The sequence below is a fragment of the Pan troglodytes genome, chromosome 14 (genome assembly GCF_028858775.2).
Source record: "Pan troglodytes isolate AG18354 chromosome 14, NHGRI_mPanTro3-v2.0_pri, whole genome shotgun sequence".
NCBI classification, from domain to species: domain Eukaryota; kingdom Metazoa; phylum Chordata; class Mammalia; order Primates; family Hominidae; genus Pan; species Pan troglodytes.
The window spans coordinates 77,966,263-77,989,397 of NC_072412.2; positions in this window are offsets into that span (position 1 = coordinate 77,966,263).

A 23,135-nucleotide genomic window follows, 5' to 3' on the forward strand; every position below is an offset into this window, starting at 1 on the left:
GAATTTTTTTTTTTTTTGTAGAGATGTAGTTTCACCATGTTGCCCAGGCTGTTTAAATATATTCTTGTTGGTAACCACTAACTTTATCCTTTCATTCCTTAAGCCTTACATCATAGGACATTGGAATCACACAATAGAAATGTAGCCCAACTAACACTTTTCAGTGGTCACAAGGTGCAAAGCACTGTACAAACACCTATTATGGATAATCTCATTTAATCTTCACAATAATCCTATGAAAGAAGAAATGACAGAGGCTAATAGTAAACCACAAAAATTTATATCCCCTTCTTTCCAATCAAATGTCCTCTCAGCTAGACGATATTTCCTAGACTCTCTTGCAGTTAGATACTGCCATGTGATGAAGTTCTTGCAAAGGGACTTTGAGCAGAAGTAATGTATACAACCTCAGACTTGGGTCTGAGCAACATTCACAATGTATTTTCCTTTTATTCTTACAGGAATTCAGACACTGAAGCTACCCAACTTCTACCATGCCTATAACATGATCACCCTAGGAAGTGGCAGAGTAACCTGAGGGAAGAAGCCTGGATACCTGAATGACTATATGAAACACACTTGCCTTAATACCCTCGATCACTCACTACGGAACTCTATAATAAAGTATATTTTTAAGCCATTATATTTTGGTAGCTTTTTAATCTCAGTAACTTAGCCTACCCTAATAATACAAGCTGTATTATCCCCTTTTACAGATGTAGAAACCAAGGCTCAGCGAGTTTATGGAAATTACCTAAGGTTCCAAAGACAGCAATTGTTTGAGTTCAGATTGAAAACTTAGCTAAACTACACTATTTTCCTCTGGTAGCTCTATTCACTGAGAATGACTACTCAATATTTGATTGTGTCAAGTCCTGCACATTTGGGAGGTAGAGGGTATGCTTGGTTTTTCTAAATGTTACGCCTCAACATTATATTTGAAGTTTAGATATTTGAAAGAGGGAAAAGGAAATCTTCAAGCAAAGTATATAAAGTGAAATTTTAAGGCAGAAATGGTAATTATAATATAAAAATTAAAATTTACCTAGTGCCACTATGAATCAAGTATCTTACCCACATGTTATGAATATCCATTAATAGTATCCATTTTATGGTAAAAAAGAAAAACCTGAGTCTCAAAGAGGTTCCACACACCTCCACAGGTACAACTAGAGGCTGAGAAGAGTTTCAAATCCAAAACAACTTGGTTCCAAAGCTTATGATTTTTCTACCATACAATGGTGCCTCTCAAGGTACAGGAAGATCTATGCAGTTGAATGTGTGTGTGTGTGTGTGTGTGTCCCACTAATATGGATGTTACAAGAAGAATAATATACTTTGAATCTAGATCCAAAGTTTACATTCATTTATCCTTACTTTACCTTTTGCTTTAAAGAATTCTCTCAGCTCATGGACTGGTATGTATTATGTCTTGAAAGCAGAAACTGTAAGAGAGATCTAATCCTACAACTGTATGTCTAATTTGTGAGGTTATATATGTTAACCCTTGTGCCAAATTACACAATAAAAAATTACAGATTGAGAGTAAACAATAAAAATGCATTTTTTGCCACTTCTTGAGTAGCTAGAATGTATAAATTACACAGTATAGAAGTGGAACAAACCAAACATCAAAAAACAGAATTCTAGATAAATATCTGCAATAATGTGTATGACTAGTACACAAATATTTATGTTTCTTTTTGACAGTCCAAGATGCATTCATGCAGCCCCCTTTTCTGGACTCTGGGGAATAGAAAGTAAACATGTCTGCTTGAATGGATTGGGTTTACCCTACAGTTAACAAAAGGCAACAAAACTCAGACACAAAATTCATAGGCAACATCTGTAAAAGCAAAACAAAAACAGTGCAGCTCTTAATTACCCATACATGTAAGTCTGCCTTTCCAGTGCAGGTTGTTAAGACAATTTTGCTAAGAGTTTAAGAGGACATGTCAGAATCATCCTTTCTGACTGTATTTGGCTCTGGGATTCCCTCACTAGAGGACCACGGGCAAGTTATTTAACTTTTCTCAACTTCTTCATTTGTATAATGAGGTTTGTTTTGAAAATTCAATAAGACAATATTGATACAGAACCTAGAACAGTACCTAGTAAACACTAAATAAATATTAGTTATTTTTCATACCACTTATTGTGCTCCAAGTAATCTTTCCTGGTATATGGCCTATTTCTTCTAAGTCAGCTTGGGCAGAGATAAAGTCTTAACAAAGAAACATCTTATATTTAGATTTTCCTTTATTATTTAAATTAAGACATTTAAATTACCCATTGTCACCTCCCATTTAAGCAAAGTTATGAGCTCTTTCAAAAGTGTACTTTTTCTCTCTTAAAGTAGTACTTCCATTATTCTGGAGGAGATATTTTATTTTATTTTATTTTATTATTATTATACTTTAAGTTTCAGGGTACATGTGCACAATGTGCAGGTTAGTTACATATGTATACATGTGCCATGCTGGTGTGCTGCACCCATTAACTCATCATTTAGCATTAGATATATCTCCTAATGCTATCCCTCCCCCCTCCCCTCACCCCACAACAGTCCCCAGAGTGTGATGTTCCCCTTCCTGTGTCCATGTGTTCTCATTGTTCAATTCCCACCTATAAGTGAGAACATGCGGTGTTTGGTCACAATAGCAAAGACTTGGAACCAACCCAAATGTCCAACAATGATAGACTGGATTAAGATATTTTCTATTCTAGTCATAAATGACATCAGAAGAGACTTTGGAAGGAGGATACTACGGTATTGAAAAATTTCTTAGACCACGCTTTACACTCTGATTAAATTTTAAATGAGCCAGGGCTGCTCATTTACAAGCAACAGTGAAAAATAAAATGCATTCTGTCAGTGTGGCAGTCAGACAATCTCTTGATGCTGAATTTATCAGACCTCTAGATCTAATTGTCAATAAACAAGAAGTGCAGAGGACAGAGGAACATCTCAAACTACACCATGGAGATGCAATCTGCGAAATCCAGAGAGAGGAAGATGCTACAGGATACACAGCCTGATTTCTTCAACAAATTATAAGTCAAAGAATGAGATGGGCGAGGTATAGTTTAAAAGCTATTTAAGACACATGTCTATCATTCAAAATGCATACACTTTATTTGAATTCTAGTTAAAATAAACATATTGCCAAAAATATGACATTATGAGAGAAATACAAATTTGAATACTTTCTGGATATTTCACAGTATTAAGATATTTTCAAAGATACGATAATGATAATGTGTTTATATTAAAACAAAGAATCCTTTTAATTTAGTGCTACAATATATATGAATTTATATGAATGTGAAATTTGTTTAAACATAGTAGGAATGAGGAGGAAAATAAGTGAGGTGTAGATAAAACAAGATTGGCCATGAGTTAATAATCGTTAAACGTGAATGACGAGTACATAAGGGCTCTTCATGTAATTTTGTTTATTTTTGCATATGTTTAAAAGTTTCCATACTAAAAGTTTAAAAGTTAGGAATAACTTCTGATCTCATAACAATGCAACAAATGAATATGTAAAAAATATTATTTTAAATTTAGAAGATTGTCTAGTTTCATCAATTACAGTTTCAAAGCATAATTGAGCGTGGAAAATCTAAAACATTCTATGCTGATTTTTTTTAGGCTACTATTCTAGTGTGTCATATTTTTCTGATTTTCCTCCAATATTCCTGGGTGGCAATTTTGGAATAGTACTGGGAGAGAGAATTTTTCTATAGCTCTCTGGATGTTATTGATACATATTTAGCAATAGAAACTATCCATGTATAATATAGTTAGGTGTCCAAATGTACCAAAGCACTTTTTGTATATTACTTTTCTATTTTGTTTCAATAATATACTCAGTGCATGTGTTGAAAATGCACTCCGGAACAAAAAATGTTATTTCATAATTTTCAATAATTTTAAATTGTCAATTACTAAAATTTTTGCTGGAGAAAAAGATTAGAAGTGAGATTTGATGGAACTCATCCAAACATGTTTTCTGTAAAAAAAATCAATCTTGTAGTATAGTTTTAAATATCTGAGACTAAATTCATAGAAAGGAAAAGTTGAAGAATGCTATATCTTATTTAATTTATTGCTCAAAATGCAAAGTTTTATAGAAGGCTAAGAGTAAACACTGTCATTTTATGGAAAATTTTAACTTTGTTTCTAATCAATTAAAATTTGAGAAAAATTTGTCCTTACTATTCAGACACATATAAATCTTATTTTAAAAATAGTATTAACTAGTTTCGTATTGTTGCTCTAACAAATTACCACAAATCTAGTGGATTTAAACAACACATGAATTATCTTACTTTTCAGGTCAGAAGTCTGAAATGGGTTTCACTGGGCTAAAATGCAGGCATCAGCGAGCCTGTGCTCTTTGCTGGGGCTCTGAGGGACAAGTTGATTTCCTGCCTTTTTCAGCTTATGTTGCTGCCTGTTTTCCTTGGCTTGTGGCCCCTTACATTTTCAAAGCCAACAATGGCCAAATGAATCTTCTTCACATTGCATCACTTTGACACTAACTCTGTTACCTCTCTCTCCAATGTTTATGGCTTTTACAATTACATTGAATCCACAAGATAGTACATGATAATGTTCCTATTTTAAAATCAGCTGATTAGTAGGCTTAAATTTATTATACCTCAATTCCTCTTTGCCACATAACCTAACTTATTCACAAGTTACAGGAATAAAGATGTGGACACAGATATTTTTGTGAGGGACATTATTCTGCCTATAACATAGCCCAACTAAACTATAATTAGGAAGGCTTTGTTTCATAAATACTTATTTTTCACATATTTTTACATTTCTATTTTACTGGTAGGAAAATATGGCTACTTGGAATTAGTAGTGATGCTTAGTTCTTTCAAGCGACTCAAATAAAAGAGCTATAAAATCCACTTTGAATGCATATTCGAACCCTGAAGAAATGTTTACTGATGTATTCAAGTGACACCTGTAGTTCCAAAACATGGAACAAACTACAGTGGACTGAGGAATACCCTTACCTCAGCAGCATTTGTTTATGACTTAGGCATAATGTATGATGCAGTTTCTGGGCTGTGTGATTTACCCAAACATCTGAAAGAAAGACATAACTTTGCCAGAAGCCTATTCTGAGGCGTCAAAGCAGATTCAGGTCTTTGCATCAATGGCTGACAATCTTGGATCTTTTGCTGAAGAGGCTGTCAGAGCTTTTCAGAACCTGCTCTTTTAACAAAATTCACAACACAAAATAAAATGTCTTAGAAGAAGCCATGGAGAAATTCCCATTAGTCCTCAAGATAAAATGACCAAAATTATACATAACAGAATCCTTTAAGAATATTATTTTTTCTAAGATAAATGTATGCAAAGTCATAAACTATATCGGAGATTAACATGTCTTCCGAAAACCACTGTGATACTGAAACCAAGAAGGGTACAGTTGCACTCCAGCCCACTTTCTTATTTGGATAATCATAGTATCCTATAGCATTTGGATTTTTAGATGTAAGTCATAATGATTGCTTTCTGAAAGACATTTCTTACATGAACTTAATCATCAGCCCCTAAAGTACTTGCATTTCAATGGTAGCCTCTGCAGATCATTTGGTGAAGTATAATATAGAAACACATTATGTTTAGCTAAACTCATATTAAACATTCAATATATGAGTAAGACACAAAGTAGCCTAATGGATTTTAAACTAAATTTAGAAGCCTAATTTAACATCAGAAGTCCTCTTCATAGTAAAGTCTAAATCATCTGTTGGAGTGTTCCAAGTTCCGTTTATTTTTTCTCTTTTTTTTTTTTTGGAGAAATCTATTTCATACTAAGAAAACGCACTTCTTTGCGTATAGCCATGCTAGCTATTGATTAAAGATAATTTAAGAAAAGTGTCATTCAATGTAATGGATACATTCGAACTAATTCAACCTTTTGCCTCCCTAGTTCTTTGAATGGTACCACAATTCTTTCAGTTTCTGAGGTGCAAAACATCACCTGTCTCCCATTTTCCCATCTCATCTTCCCATCTAATCTCCAGATGTAACAATAATAAAAATAATGATGATCACTGTCATCTATACTCAATACATAAAGTTATACATCCTCTTCAGGGCTTACAATATTTCAAAATGAATATGAAATATTTCAGTAAGCAACTTGGCCAAGGCCATATACCTAGTATGTATTGTACTTAAAATTCAAATGCATGAGGTCTGTTTTGTTCAAAGTATAAGCCAGTTCCACACCTCTATTCCACCAAGTCATATTAGTCATTTTTCTGAAGCTGCCTGTATTGGTTCCTTCCTTTCCAGTCTTGTTACTTCATGCCCTTGTCCAGGCCTTCATCACCTCTTATTTAGACTCCTGAAATTGCTTCTCAACTAGTTTCTACATTTCCAATATTTCATTCCTTAAAAGTAAAATTAAACAACTTTGATCATGTCCATTCCCTGCTCAAAGCCTCTAATGGTGCCACATAGCCTAGAGGTGGGTTTCCAACAGGCTGATCACAGACTTTCACCAGATGGATCATGAAACCACATTGCCACATTCTTTGCCACTTCCTCCTCTTCAATGTTGTGATTCACACATTTGAAATGCACAGGGAGGGCTGCCATACCAGTCACTTTCTTGCATTTCAAATGACCCAGATTAAAGAGAATATGAATGACTAGGAGCTTTCAGCATGTCCCTCTTCACTGCCACATCCCATTCATTAGGGGGAGCTGGCTAGAAACCACACAAATTGAAATACCAAAGCCTGCCTGCAAATTCCTAATTCTTCCCTTGATCCTTGTGGTTTTCTGACAGAATGTTCCTTTTATCAAAATATCTGTTACCTTCTCAATTTCTCTCCTGAACAAATACTCAAAATACCACTGCCCAATTTGAAATGCATGCTCACAAAATTCCAGAGATGTCAGTCTCTTAGATGTAATGCAAACTCCCTACCCTGTATTCAAAGTTCTTCATAATTTGACCCATCTCCCATTTAGTCTTATTTCCACTGCTTTTCAACATTCACGCTGACTCCAGCCATCTCTGGCTACTCTTTCATGATCCTACAATCATCCATATACATTCATACTATTATACATGCATTCAAAGCATTTCTCCTACCTAGTTACCTGCATTGTTATTTATTTACCTGAATATCAAACAATTTTCTCTACTCAACTAACTGTATAGAATAGAGAACTAGGACTTCCAGGGAAGAGTGAGTTATTGGCCCGAATAACCTCTTTAATCTAATGCTGAGAACATTGCTCAGAATGATCATCCCCTACTAAGAACTCCTTATCCATAAACTTGATGACACAGTTTCAGCATTGCAGAGCTTGAAAAACTAGAGATAATTTCATCCAATCCTCTCACTTTTCATTCAACTAACATATAAAATCCCTTACATTGGTATTTATGTATGTTTCGTGTATTTTGTATGATTGTGTGCTTTATTTCTTAAACTAGATCCCTTCCTTGAGGGAGGAAACATGTCTTATGTGTCTTTGTGCTTCCTAATGGTAGATATTTATTTGATACATATTTACTGGATGACAAATTCAAGATGAATAAAGTGACTAAACATTATCAGGATTTACGTAAAGTATAATCTCATTTAAGAGGGTACTGTGTTCAAAATTAAATGTGGAAACGGCCAAGGGGGAAAAAAACACATAAAAATAAATTCCACATTTTCTCCAAAAAAAAAAATTTCTGGGCACAGGAAATATACTAGAGAAAATATATGAATAAAGGGTAAAAAAATCAAAAATTTCTCATTTGGCTAATTTTTTCTAATGATTTTCGGTAAGACCACAGAATAACATACAAATAAAACAGTAAGATGGCTTCAGAAAAATTCCAAGTATAGTACAGGATCTGCAAACACAAATTTTTAAAAATGCAGTCTCTTTATGACAGTTAAAATTTTAACAAAGCCACACACTAAAAATTACAAATAGTTATCTATAATTTTCACTAAATGGCTTATTTTAAACAAATAGTTGCTATTCTAAGGTGAATTAATTAGGAACTATATTTGTTGTCTTTGGATGTACAACTGCAGTCAAGTCATGAGTAAAGTTTATTAAAGCTTGATGATTTTTTCAACAGTGCTTCAGGCTCTGTATTCAATCCAAATACACATATACCAAAAATATCTATCTCTATTTCAAGTTTTAAGTCTCAAAAGGGTATAACTGTGCTTTAATTACTCAAAGTTTTGTTAAATAAACACTAAAGAGTTTGATTGCCAAATGTATTATCTTAGAAAGAAAAAGAGACTGATATTTTAAAGACAGAGAGTTCCTAATATTAAAAATCAACATATAACTATACGCCTACCATCACTGGATTTTTAAGTATGGTCTGTGGGGTAGGAGCTTCCCTTCCTGTAAGCCAGGCTGCGGGGAATTCAGAAAAGTGAATTGTGCTTGGCACAGAGGGGCAAAGAAAAGAGTTGTCCAGCTCTCCTGAGGCCAGGGGAACAACTGCTATTGCAGCCACCAGATGAATAGGCTGTGAGTTTTGGCTGGGTGATCTTTTGAGTCATTCCCACTTCCTCTATCTGAACAACAGTTAGACTCTCATGCTCAGTGTTCCTTTTTGTTCAAACATTCTACATGCCAAAAAACAAGGCCAGGTACACCAATATTGCTTGACCTGAGGAGTTTTAATAGAGTGACTCTATTACATAATATTCCAAAGACACTTTCAAAAGTTCTTTTTAAAAATCAGATGTGTCACATGTACACCATGGAATACTATGCAGCCATAAAAAAGGATGAGTTCATGTCCTTTGCAGGGAGATGGATGAAGCTGGAAACCATCATCCTCAGCAAACTAACACAGGAACAGAAAACCAACCACCACATGTTCTCACTCGTAAGTGGGAGTTGAACAATGAGAACACATGGACACAGGGAGGGGAACATCACGCACCGGGGCCTGTTGGGGCATGTGGGGGCTAGGCGAGGGAGAGCATTAGGAGAAATACCTAATTTAGATGACGGGTTGATGGGTGCAGCAAACCACCATGGCACGTGTATAGCTATGTAACAAACCTGCACGTTCTGCACATGTATCTCAGAACTTAAAGTATAATAAGAAAAAGTTAAAAGTCTTTATTTGTGACATTGTATTTTCAAAATAAAATGTTAATCTACCTGCAAAAAAAAAAAGAAAAAATATCAAATGTGATCATTCTTATGGCAAAAAGGATACATGTGTGGAATTTATATTTTTAACAGACTGCCATATTTGAAAATTCCAATATTTCATCTGTATTTGCTCTACCTGGTATTGTGCGAGTGAGTAGAGATACATGGATGGACAAAACATGGTTTCTTCCGTTAGACTCATAGCCTAGTGGGAGAAAACAGTTAAGAACACAAATTACAATAAAACACAGTGGTAGCGGAACGCTCAGGAATCTATGGGAACTGAAATCAGGTGTGCTTCATAACTGAGATTTTGGAAGGCTTGCACAAGGCAAAGCGTCACTTGGAGCAAATCTCAACAGATGAACAAAAAAATGGGGCAGGGAGGTGGAGATAAAGGGAAAGGATAGGCTTCTAAGAGGCAGATGTCAATACATGCAAAGTATAGTAAACACCATAGTGTATATTGCAACAGACAGGAATTTACTCACAACTATGGAACACACAAAAAATGTAAGTTTTAGAATTTTTTAAACGAATTTTCTTTTGCTCTGGACACCTCCTTTCTTCCCTATCATTTTCACTGGAGAGTAGAAAGAATACTGAAGTTCTAAATAAGCCCCCGCTGCCTTGACATAAACTGGGTCTCTTTGGAGAAGCTTGTATATTTCAAGGTTTCTTCACCCTTCTTCGTCTTTGTTTCTCCTCTGGTAGCCTCCAGATGGCACAAGGAAAGCTCATGTAATTTCATCGTGGAAGGAAGGGGTGTCCTGCCTCTGTGTGGTCCTTCTCTACAGGATTTTACTGATCTCCACTTGAGATGTCATTTTATTGACTGATATCTGGATGTCATCCAGCTGCAATAACTTGTGGGAATTCTTTTTGTATGGACTAGTGTGTGTGTGAGTGTGGCTCCTGGAGAAAGCAGCTGTTCCTCCCGTCAGCCCCCCGACATGGCTTAGCCCCCTGAAACTCAACTCTGTCTTCCTTTGGCCAATGATTCTGGAGAATCTGCCTTTGCACCGCCACATGGTGGCTTTCTGTTGGCTGACACACTCAGATACTCTCTGAGACTCCCATAGCATCCCATGACAACCTCTGAATCTCTTTCATGACATTTGGAGGCCATGAGAAATAAGGGATGTCAGGCTCTCTCACACTCTCTACCTCGCCCTGACCCAATTTCTGCTCGGATTGAGGTCCACATATTGGTACAGGGACTGAATCAGATAACTTGAAATTTTCTCAGTGTATGATCTTGAGGTCCAGAGGAACTAGCTCTGGAGTTACTTCAAAACATTCTCATTCTTTGACAGACTTCACTGGAGTGGGTGGAGTGATCAGGAAACAAGACATTCCTGGAAAAACTGATTGTCCTGCTCTCTCTCTCTCTCCTAGATAAAAGGAAGGCTCTCTATACCCTTCCTGTTAAAGAAGGATTTCCTTTGTATTACATGTATTATTTTCTTTACATTCTCTCATCTTTGCCTTAAGAGAAAAAAGACTGCAGGAAAAAAAAAAAAGAAAGATGTTTGCTGAGAAGGGAAAATGTATTAGGAAATATTTCAAAAAATATTTCCCTAATTAAACATATTTGGGGAATTACATGTGGTTTGTGTAGTGGCCATTTAATTCCTAAAGGCACAGATCCCTGAATTTGGAAATAATGTACCCAGGCTTTTTCAGCTGATACTACAAACGGGAAAACAGCTTTATCAGTGACATATTTTCTTGATTTAGGAAGGTGGGTTCGTGGTTCAGAACAGAAGCTCTGAAGCCACATTATCTGGGCTCAAAGTTCATATCCACCATCTATTTATTGTGTACGCTTGGGAAATTTACATTACTTCTTTTTATGCTTTAGTTTTCTCATCTGTAGAAGAGCAAAAGCAATAGTTCCTACTTTGGATAACTGTTGTGAAAATTTATTAATTGTGTATATTAAAAAAAAGAGTGGCTGGCATGAAGAAAAAAACTAAAAATGCTGGCTTTATTAACATTCATGAAAATTAAACTTACTGTTTTCTAATCTGGTGAGAAAAATTCATCATGACCCATGGTGAATATGCATATATATAATTAATCCTTCACCACTACAGTTAATCTTTGAAATTTTAGCCATTTTTCTTTTAGCAGAATAGAAACAGATAAACACCATGTTAAATCTTATCACTATTTAGGCATGCGATCTAGAAAAACATGACTGAGTTAAGTCTGCTAGATTTTAGATAATCACCATATATGCTTATTTACCTAAAAGGCAGCAGCCACACAATGCTTTCATTTTCTCTTTATTCCATTTGAAAATAAATTATTTCCTTGATGTGTATTCATGACTTTTGTTAGAGTTCACGGAAACATTGAGGTCAAGCCAGAAGGCAAAATTTGGCCTTAAGTGAAACTAAGCAAGATACCAGGACAATTTGTTCTCTCTTAATCATATAGGACAACTTGAACAAGTATCATTATTGAATAGCTTGATCCCTAGATGCTACTATAACTGTTGGGGCACCTTGAGGTTATCCTGCAAATTATATTTTAATGAAGATCTGAGTATGACTTGATTTGTCCATGATTATACTTTAATTTCTCTTCACTACTCCATTTGATGCATGGATTTGATTTTTACGTTAGCCAATATTTTTTCATCAGCAAAGTATAAGAAATTGTTTGGGACAACTCTTTTTTAGGCATGTTGATCTCTGAAAAATCTAGAAATTTATTTAATGAAATGTCAATTTGAAAGGAAATGAAAAAACTTAAGAGCCATTCAAAAATGAACAAGGAAAAAATGTGGTAATAAACCCCTATGATGTTTACTATTTTAAAGGCAAAAAAGTGACATAATTTACTTTAAAATGTTTAATGTAAATAGTGAATGATAAATGCCAATACAAAAGGTTAAAATAAATATTGCATACCAAAGATATTTTGCAGTTAGAAAAATAGACACGATACCTGCATTATCTTTAACAGAATTCAGCAAACTAGAGCCCTCCAACTATAAACAATAAAAGGCATTAAAATATGTGAAGCCAAACTTTAAACTTGTAATTGCTGGAAAAATCTACATTATTTCTGAAGAATGGATGATTTGCTGAATAAAAGATTTACTAGAAAGAAGTAGCCTCATGCACACTTAAAGATGTTTAAGCGTGATAAAGTTCTTTTATTCTCCCAAAGAGTACGGAAATTCTCAGATTTGACATAGCAGGTTTAGAGTAGATTGTGAATAAAATGAACTTTCTTGTCTCTGAATCTTTCTTTTATATTTTGTAAGTGCCATCATAAGCCTTTGGGAAAGCTTTGTTTTTGCTAACATGAATACTGGAAATTGCTGTGTATATAAACGGCATAAAGATAATAGTTCCAATTCTTGAGCAACAGATCACTCTTACTAATAAAATTGATCAGTGCATTAGAAGTTACAATATATAGCTCTGCATTCAATAGAAATAATCACACGTAAGTGTTTTTGAATGACTGGATGAAGAAAAGAACAATTATAGGTTGCAAAATGTAGTACCAAAATACAGATTTTTGTATTTGAATCAGAAAAAGAAGGTAATTAAAATAAATGAAGCAACTTATTTAAATATTTATAAGCAACTTCCAAAAATTGGGACTCTAGAAATAAAAAATACTCTTGGATACTTCCATTTCACCATCAAAAGGCTGTCACTAACATCCTATTTAATGAAACAGAATGGGCCAATGGAATACTTGTTTGAACAATAACTTAAGACAAAATTTTGATGAATTTCTTAGTGTCTATAATATACTGAGAATTTGCCTATAACTTCCAAGTGGTCTGGGCACTCATTAAAACATGAGACCATCGGAGTTTACTGAACTGGTATTTTATCTTCCCCTTCTCCATGTATGGCTCTACTGTTTTCGTAGTCCTACTCCCCAAAAGTAGTTAGAATGCAGTATATAAATGAATGCTCTAATAAGACATCTTATATTAGTTACAATTTTCACTTCCAACTGCCCATGTATTTGCCTTGTTTATTCCTCTGTAACTTTATGTATTGTTTTCAAACCCCCAACAAACTTATAGCAATATACCTGTCTGTCATAAACTTTCTTCTAAAAGCAGCCAGTCTTATACATCAAGTATTTCCCATGCTGTGAACATCTATTTCCAAATGAGGTTAGGACAAATGAAGGTATAAATATAAATGTGACAATGTCAATTAGAAACAATCTTATAAAAGAAGCTTAGGGGCAAAAAAAATCTGGATTTTACTTATCTCAAAGTCATTCTCTTAAAAATATTATTTTATTAGAAATTGTACAGAAATACTTTATAACCTGAGGAAATATAAGACAAGATTTTAAATTTACAACATATAACAATAACAGCGAATCTCACAGAGCAAAAAAATATTTAGCAGCGGTACAACTTTTCAAATGACCAGCTGACAGGAAGGTGTAGATACAGGCACAGACAAAACAATGAAACCATTTTGTTATGCACATTTATGTGCATTCAAACCAGAAAAAAAGTAAATAAAAGAGCAATGCAATCTGCAGGAATACACATTTTTAACATTTTCTTATAATCTTAAATAATCTACATTACACTCAATTTATGTGGAAAAGTCACTATGTGGTTTCTAAATAGAAATGTACTCGCCTGTTATCCCAAGGTTATCACTTTTTAAGCACGTAAAAATTAAGGTTTTAAAAATGTTTCTTAAACTCATTTTATTAAAACAGTCAAAAACGTAAGAATTATTTCATTGGCCAATCACTCTAACCTTACCCTGTATATTACAGCTTGGGCTAACCAATCAAAATGCAAAATATTAGCAAGGTCATAGTAGTATAACAAAACATACTACTATATTTCACAGATTACAAAAGACATTAAAATTCTGATACCCCATTCATAAGGAAAAGATTGTAATGAGAATAGAAAATGGCACAACATTAATTCATTGTGTGACAAAGAATATAATGAGAATGGGAAATAGTACAAACATAACTCATTCTTGTTACAGTTTTAAGATTGTAATGTCATGGTTCATATCACATACTTAGCAAGTAGGTGGTAGCCAACGTGTTGCAATATTCAATGGCTATTCTGAATTTAGTGAGAGCATTATTATATGTATCTATATAGATATATAATATTTTAAAACTTTCAATTTTGGGAAGGAGTGTATTTAAAAATTAAATAATGTTGCTAAAAAGTTTCATTTGAAAAGATAGCATGTGTATGATTAAAATGTGAAGAGTGTCATAAATCCAGTAGACAAGTGAAAATATGAAACTAAAATGTGCTGTTGGATACATTCAAATTAATATTTTAAAATAGAATAAAATATATTGGTAAGCAATTGCCTTAAATCATTTTATAAAGCAGTGCATGATTTTATAAAATATGCAACTATTACATCGCAAAGTCAGGGAATGTTTTCAGAGTGGTTGCAACTCTTCACTTGATAATCAGTTCTGCTCTCTGGCTATTCTAAAAAGAACAAATATGCCCCCATAAGAACTGGAGGTAATATTCTAGTAACTATATAACACTGGGAAAGTAAAGTTGGTATTTTGCAATAAAAATATTATGTTTAATTGCAATATAAATAGTCTAATGAGCACTTGTGGTCAGGAAAATTTTTTTTAAAGCTCTAAAAAGTTGCTTTTAAGCAATTATAAAAATAACCAGTGACAACTTCACTTCACCAACTTTAAAAATTATCCACACACATAGAAGGGCATTTTATGGATTATCACAGACATTTCATGTATGTGTGTGTATACTTAAAAATGCATTCCCTTGTCGATTCTACTTTTTAATTACATAAGCAGTGGTTAATATTAAGATTAGATTTGAACTTTTTGCATTCCTTAAATAAATATCCAATAACATGCTGGGATGTGGGGTCAAATTTAATTAACCCAGGATTTTAAAATTGACATAAATTATCCCAAAAATAGATAACCCACACATTTTTAATTGAGTAGTTGGCATGGGAATATTCCACATTTAAACATCTTTAGTTTATGGGGAAACTTGAATACAAAAAGAATTTTTGTGAAATGAATAATTACCTCTGTTAAAAATGTGTTCAATGGAGAAAAAATTGCTACTTCCATTATTAAATCAAAATTTGACCTAAGAACCCGTTCAACAACATATTTACTATCTTTTACAAGATATAATTAAATAATGCTTTTAAAAAAATAGTTTACAAAATTTAAAATTCTTATAACTTTCAAGATTTCACTGATTATTTGGTACCCTAAAATAATATTTAAAATAACAATCTGTTCTATAAATTAAGTTTATTTATCAGGTATCAGCATGATACCTGATAATAACATGGAAATATAGACAGAGATAGTTTTACTGGATGTAAGTAAGGCTATTATTCATTAATTGGATAGGTTGTAAAACTGTTTCTTAGTGAAACTAACTAGTTTGGGAGGATAGTATATCTTAATGGATTTTAAAGGAGACTTTAGAATTTAGGAATTACATTGTCCAAAACTAATTGTGTATCTAATGGATGAGTAGGATCTCTTTCTGAGCAACTCACTCTATGGCACAAAGAACTCATATCCATGTTAATTGCCCCCAATGATTGTGGTTTTAAAGAAAGTGAAGGAAACCTGAAGAATTCTATGTTGCAAAGTCTTGTCAAAATGATCTCAAAGTCCATGCAGATTCCAAAAAGTGAGATGATTCCAATACTTAACATGCCCATTTAGAAAAATAAATTATTTGGTCCAAAAAATGTTAAACAAAAAAGAAAGTATACTAAGCTTAATTACATTGAATGTAAACAACCGTGGATTCTCAGGTCAGGGACGCTAAAGGACAATTTTGATGTGTAATTACAATGCCTACAAACAGACATGCTTTCTGTTTACTAATTTTGAGTGTTTTCAATTTTCCATGGACAATTGGACAATTGCTTTGTATTGCAAAATTTCCTAAGATTTTAGTTCTAGTTTTCTTAATTTTTCCAAATAAAAGTCTCAAGATAAGTTAATTCAATGCAGAAAACAATGTGAGGCTTTCTTAACCATGGAATACTGTACTACAGTTTATGCACATAAGCAGTTTTATGTATCTAACATGACTCTGGCTCTTTAACTTTTAATGTACCAATTAAGATGTTCAAACCTCAGATTTAAATAGCTGTCTATGACTGCTGACAGTTGATTTATTTCCTGATAATCATGGGAGCTGCTAAGTAAAAAAACAGAGAAAGCTTCTCTTAAAGAGCACTGATATTCTGCCTAGCACTTGCTGAATTCTAATTCTGTGATTACGATGGAGAGAAGAGCTAAAATCTGAACACATTGCTCTCTTTCTTGAGAATTGTTTTTCATCATCTAACAAACACTTTTGACCATTATAAATATGTCAACCATTGCACAGGATCTGGAATTCAATACTGAACTTGTGATACTGAGATAGAACATATACTTCAAGTTTTTAAAATTTCAGCTAAGATATGAAGGTGATAGTGCTGATAAATCAATTTTTCATAAGAAAGTAAAATGTATTCATTCTCTGTGGTAGGCACAATGATGGCCTTCCAAAGATGTCCACATCCTAATCTCCAGAACCCACAAATGTCTACCTTACATGGCAAAGGAGAGTTTGCAAGTGTGATTAAGTTAAAGATCTTGAGGTGGGGAGATTATCCTGGATGATCAAGGTGGGATTAATATAATCACAAGGATCCTTAAGAGTAAAAGTGGGAGGCAGCAAAGTCAGAAAGAAATTTGAAGACGCCATGCTTCAGGCTTTGAAGATGGGAAAAGGTGCCGAGGGAAAAGAAATACAGGTGGCTGTTAGAAGCTGGAAAAGGGAAGAGAACAAATTATCCTCTAGAACACAGCCCTAATGACACCTTAACTTTAACCAGGTAAAACCCATTTCAACGTCTAATCTCTATAAGATAATAAATTTGGCTTACTTTAAGCCACTAAGTTTGTGGCTGTTACAGCAAGAATGGGAACTAATACTACCTCCAATATTTATTTTAAAAGACTTTTTAAGAGCAAGTTTCAACATACATCACTTTTAAACCATGCAAACTGGTAAAATTATATTTTTAACTAAAATTGTGCAATAGCAATATCATAACTTACCCCTGCAAAAAAGTTTTTGCCATTTATGGTTGAAAAATTCTTACTTAGAGCTCAAAAAGTGCTTTCAAGTTAGATGTATATTTAAATGCCTTTCCTCTGAAAATGTTTCCATTTCTTCTGCAGCACAGTTAATGAAAGACAACAATAACGGAATAAACCAACTAAGTAACAAAAATTTTATTTTTACTTCTTCTGTAGATGGTTCCTATGATGAAGAAGCCTTACTATCTTACTTATTCATTTGCTGTAATAATCCTTGGCAAATACATCTCATCACCTGATTATACCCTTGGTAAATTTCCTTATTTTGCAGTCTTTATAGAGGAAGGATACCCATCACCATAAATCTTAAATATCTTTGCAAGTACAAGTGAAAATACAAGCCCATATATGTTAACAGCTGTACAACTGCCTCTTGGGATAAATGTATTATAGATGTAGAACAGTCGTAATGGCACTCACGATCTCATTTTTCCCATTTCATAGGTTTTATACCTGTGCCTTCTGGGCAATACACCTGGATGTATGACAGGATCCTTACAAGGCCTGGCTTTCTAAATCACCTTTTCTGGCCACTGATTTTTGTGGAGTTCTTTTAATTTTTGTTTCACACTAAACCTAAGTGTCTTATATAGATTGTGATGCATATAAACATTAGTATTAGAAGGAAGCATATTTTGTTGTGATTTTAAAAAACATGGGATTTAGTTTTATGAGATACAAATCAATGAGATCATGCATTTTCTTTTATTCTCTTCATTAACAAGGAGACTTTGGCCAAGTCATTAACCAATCTCTGCACATTTCCTCATCTTTCTGAAAACTAAAGAAACAATTGAGATTATTGTTAGGTTTAAATGAGATAAATGTACCTGGAAGGGGATTTTTTTGAAGTGATATTTACATAATTTGTTTTATTGTTTAATTAGTGATATTTATTCAAATGAAATACAATGTAGTTGAATACAAAAAATACTTTTATTCCTTTTACTCCTTTTCAATTTTTCTTTCATTTTTATTCCTCATTGACTGTTTTTTTCCCTCATCCAGCAATTGCATTACTACCATGTCATTATTATACATATTTTGGGTAGAAAAATTAGAGTAGGTAGAACAGAGGTTGGTGTTACTCAAGTCAACATAAATTCACCATAAAATCGTTCTTCATCTATTCTTGTTCCCTTCTTTTGAGAGAGGCAACTCTGTGACTTTCAAGGGTTTCTTGTCTGAAGAAATGTCTAGTGCATCATATGATTATTATAATTGCATCCTCATGTCAATGACAGTATTCCTGGTAATGACAAAGTCATTTATTTTAACACAGTTGGTCTGTCCTGTTCTTGCCCTCTTTTATTTGGGTGCTCCTACTCTTCTGTAAAGTCTTTGCATCTTCTGGTTCCCAGTGTCTTCAAACCTCTTAACATGCAGGGACACCACTTGATTGTCCTCCCAAGCAATCTTCCTAGAAGCATTCTCTTTTTACTCTTTTCCCCAGAATAGCTGCATTAACACATTCTGCTGGAGGAGATTCACTCTTCAAAATTCTAATTGATTACCATAAAAATATGGTTTATGAGTTATGTCAAATCTCATTTCAAGTCTTGGTCCTGGCATGGCATATGACCTAGTTTTTCCCTACTGGAAATGATTTCAATAAAAATGAATGTTCTTTAAGTTCTAGAGATAAGACACAATAGTGAGTGGTGAAAAGTAATACTATTAACAAATCATGGTTTTGTTAAATATGTGGAGGGAAGGTGGGCAAATGAAAAACTGAATCACCATCACTTGTATTGAAGTATAGGTACATATATACACATTTTAAATTCGGCTTTCCAAAAATGTATTCACAGAAACACCACCATATAGCATTTCAAATGTGCATCTTCCGGGTATGATGCTTCTATGAGGGTCAGTACTGACACCACGGTTTTGTCTCTCTGACCCACTGGCTGAGTGTGCAATTGCTGGTCATCCTCTTAGGCATTTGGCAACTGTAACGCCACAAAGGAACCAGACAACTTTTCTCCTCATTATGTGCAGTTAAGTTTATCTTTGCGAGTGTTATTTGTAAGAAAGGCAGCAGGACTGGGAAACAAACCAAAGAAAATAATGTTAGCATAAATGCTTCAAAGGAGACATGTGTTGCTAATGGTTTTTCAGAAACCATAGGGAGTGAGGGAGTAACACTTCCACTCCATTGAGCTGGCTTAATTTTTTCAAACCATGTGAACTATTTGAAGAGCTTTATAGAATTTCACTTCTGAATCAGGACTTTGCTACTTTAAAAGTGGCTGTTACTATTCTAATAGTCAGCATGAATGACAATAAGAAAATACAAAGAAAAAAATTCAAGACGTAACTTCTGGAAATGCATCTGCCATTTTCATGGTGGTCAGGCACACATCCAGGGCAGCAACCATTCTTCCATGGTGATAAATATAAAAGATGACTTTGAGGAAAACTATGCATGTAGATGAGGATCACACTAGGACAAAGTCATAATTTTACATATAGCTTAGGAAGAAGGTCGTAGTTCAAATTTTCCTCCTTTTAAACGGATACCCATCAACCAAATAAGTTCTACAAATCATTTCTAAGCAAGGGGGAGAGAGAAAATTACTTTTACTCAACATTTAGTGTTATTACAGTATCTTTAATTTAGGTGAGGTCAGTTAACGGGACCAATAAATGTGAATCTTTTGTGTGTGGTGTGTATACTTCATATAAATTACATGAAAATTTCCTGTTTATCAGCAAGAGATTTGTACCCATTTTATAAAATATGTATAAGGACATCAGATGAGATGAAATGAAGAAGTCAGAAGACTTGGGTTCTAAAGATTGCTGAATGAATGTACCTGCCATGAACCAATGGTGTTACTATAAGTGAGTTATTAAATTCCCTTTGCCTGGATATTTTCATCTGTGAGACAGACGTTTTTAATTCAGTTACCTATAGCCACACTTCCACCTCCATTGTTCTATGGCTTCTATAATAAAGTTACCCATTCTAATTAATATTGAAGTTGAATTCAGAGCTTCAAGAAATAAGTTTAGGGAAAAAGATTTTTCAAGCCCTTCAGCAAGAACAAATAAGCCAAAAACCTTTGCATGAGTTGGTCCTAGCCCTCTATTGGTTCCATGGACTCAGGAATCTGTCCTGACACCTCAGCTACCATGCCCAGCTCTGCTACTATTGTCTGTGTTATACATAATTAGTCAGGTAGTTTTTAATAACAGTTAATATTGTTTCTGTTTTTTTTTTTTTCTGTAACTCCCAGTAAGGACTTTGAGACATTTATTATTTGGGAAGAAATTGCAATTTATTTCTAACATAGATGGTTAACTTTAAGAATTCTCAGCTGCTAGCCAGTTTACCACCCCCAAACAACTTTATTTAAAAGAAGAAAAGAATTATGGAATGGTCAGTTTACTTTATTTATAAGTAACCATTGTCTTCTTGAATTTATACATAATCAAAGATTCTCAATTCATTTAAAAGCAAACAATAGAGCTGAAAGCAATTTAATTGTTATAGATCCAGATACTGGATCTATTGAAGGGATTTGCTATTAAGAGGGATCGGCAGCAGAAAGGTACAGGTTTTAATGTCATGAGTTGATGAGGGAATGTTTAAAACTTTGAAGGTAGTTCTTTGAATAATCTCATCCCTAACTAGTAAGGCTTCACTGAATATCGATTTTGACTTCCAGGCCATTAATTTTCAGCATTCTGTTCTAAGATAAAAAGTGAAATCTAGTAATGGTTATTTTATATTACATTTGCTTTAAAAAAATGGTTTATCTGAAGTTCAACTGAATATGAACTTTTGTGGAGTGCTTGGAATTTCCTTCCAGTGCAATGACATTAATGGCATCCTGGGTTCTGTTAAATGAAAGACAACTGAGGAAATTAGCAAGGTATTTATTTCTATGAGTTGTGAAAGCTCAGTTTTCTAACCTAGGAAATGCTTTCACAGTGGTGTGGTGGTGTGGATCGTTAAGAGTATTTATTTTGTGATTTTAATTGAGCTTTCCAGGTCATGCCTACTGAATTTTGGATCTTCCCCCAGCCATTCATCTTTTGATCTTACGGTTTATATTATCTCCAGAAACTTTCAGTAAAGTCGATGCTGATTTTTTCACTTAGGTAAGCTTATTATTTCCTTTTAATAAAGCAAAGGAATTTCTCCAAAATCAAAGAGTTAAAAAATGTTGGGAACATTTAAAAAGTGAATTTAGTCTAAGAGGTCATGTATATACTAATGGTGACTAACAAAATTGAACACACAATAGAATATCTAGTTTAGGAGTAGATATTCAGTTTTACATTATATATAAAGAGGAGTTTTAGAGCTGAAATTCTATTTTAAAGCGATACTAGAGGACAGTAATTTTTAAATAGAAAGACCAGGGGGAAAGTGCATCCTTCCCAGAGAAGTAGATCAAAAGTGGAGAGGAATTTTTCAGACTTCACTCACCCTGCCTTTACCTGCCTACAATGCTAACATATTTCTCCTTGGGCACCTCCCACCACCCATCTCAAAGTACCATCATTGTTACTAATGGGAGTCTGTGCTGACCTCAAGCGTGATGATGTAGAAGAAAAGTTGAATCCACTGCACTTTGGCATGCATTGTACACTTAAAGGACCCAAACACTAGACGCAAAATCTAAATGAACTACTGGGAGATGTGAAGGAACAATTTTTTTTTTCTCTGAAATATGCTTTTTTTCCCCCTAATTTTGAAAGACCAGTGAGTATAAGAAATATTTCCAGTCCCTGTTAACTCTATCAGAAAAAGAAGAGTGAAGGAGTGAGGAACAAGAGAACTGGCCCTTGGTCTCAGCCTTGTGGACTCAGTGGGTCCAAGGTGAACTGGAAGGCAAATGCCCTGTCTGAGGAGGGCCCGTTTTCTCCTGATGGTTTACCAGGAAGATATGTGGGCTCTGGATTGCCAGATCTAGGTTTTTTTTTTTTTTCAGAAGATGTTTTTAACGTGTATTTTTATATGAAATCTCACACGTTTCAAATACTTACTACTAATATGGAAAATATTTTAACAGTGTGCGACAAGCAAAGCCCAACTGCAGGTTACCCATTTGGAACTTCCGATCTGCAATTTTATTTTATCTTGTTTTATTGGGAACGGATATATATATATGTGCAGGGAGGGGAGAAGAAAATTATTTCAACTCAATATTATTATAGTATCTTCAACTTAGGTGAAGTCAGTTAATGGGACAGTAAGTTGAATCTTTTGTTTACTGTACTTACAACTTAGGTAAATTACATGCAAGTTCCTTGTTTATCAGCAAGAGCATTTGCACCCACTTTATAAAATATTGGTAAAGTCATATGTGGTAAAATGAAGGAGTCAGAAGACTTGGTTTCTAAAGATTTGCTGAGTGAATAAATATATATCTGTACCTAATAAAACTATAACATATACATATCTATACTTAATATATACACACCCACACACATATATATACACATAGATAAAACACATATATTATATTTTAGCAATTTTCAAAAATCAAGGCTCAAGACCAAGGAAGAATGGTATACAAGACAAACAAACTCAGAGTTTAAAAGAAAAATAATCTGGATTGTGGGTTAACTTAGATGACTCACAATTTTCTGTGCCCCATTTTCCTCTCCTGTAAATAAAATAGTCAGATTACATGTCCTCTAAGCTATATTCTATCCAGAAAGTTCTGTAATTTTAACATCCATGAGGAGTTCACCAAAATAATTTAGAAATGCATGAGTTTAAATGTGCATGTTTTCACATATGTCTGGATTTATAAGCATAGTAGTTAAAGGGGTA